We start from the raw sequence: 3,357 nt of genomic DNA, 5'->3' as shown, positions 1-3,357 counted from the left end.
ATGCCAACCCAATATTGAGCTTAGAAGCATTTTCTGACATGTTCAAACTCTAAGTGTGGAATTTTACATCCCTATAATCTAAAAATGAACATTAGGGACAATGTTCCTCTAAGTGTGGGATAGCGGTGTAGTACACCGTATTTAGCTATGGGATGCTTGGAAAATGTTCTTAAGTTAAAAAAATTCACTAAGCTTTTCGAGTATACCTATTTAGATTCTTTGTCCTTATTGTAATTTTAACCAAAAGAAAGCCTTTACGAATGAGTACTTTCGAAAAACTAAAATGTCTGCAAATAAAAGTAAGGTTTAACTAAAATAAGAATCTTGCTAGGGCGAACCGATTCTCTAAAAGAGCATTGCATGACTTGGCATATTCGACCTAAATTGATTATGGTGAGGCACCTAAATAAGACCATGAAAATCATTCATCTTTAATGCTTCACTATTATCTGTTGAGTGTGCCGATGTTTATGCTTGGAATCAGAACTTGCTCTTGATCTACATTTCTGCAAGATATGATATAGGTATACACGGGAAGAGCTAGCCATTTGTCAAGAATCCATACACCTCCCTTCACTCACTTCCTTTATCATCTATTCACCCTAATAAATCTACCACCACCACCTACTCTACCCAGAAAATGAAATCACCTCGTACGAAATTCCAAAGATGGCCACTGAAAAGATTATGGCAAAAATCTTGAAGAACTACCAGCGGAAGTTCCTCGAGATGGTATTCTAAAAAAACAAAACAAACTATCAACTATATAGTTGTGATACATCTCGATTCAAAATTCTGAAGAAAGGAGTAGAATTTATAAAATCTAAAATAAAGACCGCTGGGATTTCAAGAACCTAATTCAAAGGAGAAACTCCTAAAAAGATTTCAAAAGAACTCGAGTGCTTCAAAAATTAGTCGCACTCCTATCTATCCCTTTTTCAGTATTCAATAAAGTCTTTAAAAGACTATTTTACCCTTTTTACTTTCTCACCACCAAAAGTCAACTCCATCTTCAAACACCTTCAATAACCCTTTTCACTATTGTCAAATGAGCTAGAAGAAATGGGTATTACTGCCATCATACTAGCAAGCGAAGGGTTTGGGTCTCGATCAAGCCTATGACGAAGGGTACAAACATGACTGGCTAAGAGCGATCATAATTCTAGATCTATAGGGAACCTCATACACTTGTGTGAATGAGTGACCCGTGAGAGATAGTCAAAAGTCATGTAACCTCCCCTCATGCTTGTAGAGATAGCTTCAAACCCTAACAGAGAATTATCTTATGTTACGCTTTTATAATAAAAAGCAAACCGCTTAGTCGAATATAAAGGAAACTTTGAAAGATTTCTTGAAGTTAAAAAAGGGAAGTTTGCTTGAGGACAAGCAAAGTCTAAGTGTGGCATATTTGATATCGACTAAAAAGTCACGTTTTTACCACCGATATTAAGCCTAAAACTAATAAAGCTTCAAAATTTATCATCTAAATAAACATTTATTTGCTTCATTTGGTAGAATATGTCATTGCGAAGGCTATGTTTCAAGAATCACTAAAAACGGATGAAAAACGAGGAAAAACGAGCAAAACCGGCAAAGACGAATAACTCGCGTTTAAATTAATTATTTTAAAAGTTTTGGAAAATATTATTTGGTTGATCCTATGTTGTAGGATTCTTAGTTACGAACGCGTGGGCACAAGAATCGCTTAAAACGGACAAGAAACGAAGAAGTTAGAGCGAAAACGGTGAAACCCTGGAAACCTTCTAGAAGAACGGCTTGCCAGTCAAAAAAAAGGGCCTGTCGAAGTATGGAAAATGGGTCAATTAAACGGCCTGCCAGGAAATTAAATGGCCTGCTAGAACGGCCTGCCAGAATAACAGGCCTATTAAAGGGCCAGCCGCAATAAAAAATCGCCTACCGGAGCAAAAAAATGGGTGACCATAGCTGACTAAAAACAGGCTGTCGAATGGCCAAAAAACAGGCTGCCGAATCGTGAAAAAACGGGCTGCCGAATGTATGTGAACTGGTCGCCGAATTGCAAACTTGCTGCGGATCAGCTTATTTACGAAAATGTCATCAGCTTTGCTTATAAAAGGAGGGCTTCATTTCTCATTTCAACACACACCAGTTCTTTCACTTCTCTCTCAATCATCTCTCTATAATCGCTCTTTAGTGTTTTATAGGAGATTAGTTCTCTCTTTACTTTCTCTCTCTAGATTCTAGAGAGAGATAAATATAGGGATTAGGAATGTAGTCATCTCTCTACTGTTGCTCTATAGTGTTCAGTAGGAAATTAGTATTTAGTTAGTTATAGAAGCTATCAAACATTGTAACTCTTTGGATATTATGAAGAAATACAAATGTTACTCTGTCCGCATCATTATTCTGCATTATTATCCGGTACTATCTATCCTTTTTTTTTTATTAATTTGTCATAATGTTCTTGTTTGATGTTTATGATTTATTAATATTAGAAATGCTTGTTGCCATGATGTGTGAGTAATTACTTGATTGTTTGCCATGATTTAATAATGTTAGTTAGGGATGATTATCGTTTCGTAATCGCTTTCTGTGTATGATATTAAACCTCGTTATTATCGTCCTTCTACCAATAAACGTGATTAAAACCTTTTATAAAGTCGACAATTATAAGTTAATTAATTATATGTGTTTATACATTGGTCAAGGTATGAACCCATTGGAAATACTATAAAGTACATGTGGAATTACCATAGGACTAGATCAAGACATTGGTTAAGAGTATAAGACTCGAGGAAATACTGTCCAACAATAGATTACAGTGTTGATGTACTATAGGACCACTTGAGCATGGTCAAGGTTAGAAGCTATGGAACCACTCTAAGTGTAGTACAGGGTGGATAACTAAGGGATTTATTCAATATATTTAAGTAAGGGCTGATTTAAATCATAAATGAGAATTTAACGCACTACAATACAAACTAAGCTTATAAATCTTTAAGGATGACTGAGAACTATCAGAGGTTCTAATTTGTCTATAAACCCTTAGATTTTACCAAACCATTGACAGAAAGGAATTCGAAACACAATCATAACCACTCACTTTGGTGATACACTAAGGTGTTAAGAAAGGTTGGATATTATATCTATATGGCTATGCTACTTTATTCTTGCGCCCAAGGTATGCATTGCATCCAAGATGGGCCTTTTATATCCTTAAACTGGATAAAGCGTCGGGAGTTGAGCATAGTCCATCCGATAAGAATCACGATAACCTAGTTCCTCGTGACATGCTAATTGAGAAATCAATTAGTAGGGAATTTAGTGTTTACACCAAGGTATATCTATCTAATGAGTATCTCACAATCATCCCGACAC

The sequence above is a fragment of the Rutidosis leptorrhynchoides genome, chromosome 6 (genome assembly GCF_046630445.1).
Source record: "Rutidosis leptorrhynchoides isolate AG116_Rl617_1_P2 chromosome 6, CSIRO_AGI_Rlap_v1, whole genome shotgun sequence".
Classification (NCBI taxonomy): Eukaryota; Viridiplantae; Streptophyta; class Magnoliopsida; order Asterales; family Asteraceae; genus Rutidosis; species Rutidosis leptorrhynchoides.
The sequence above is the reverse complement of the archived record's forward strand: the minus strand, read 5'-3'. Positions refer to the sequence as shown.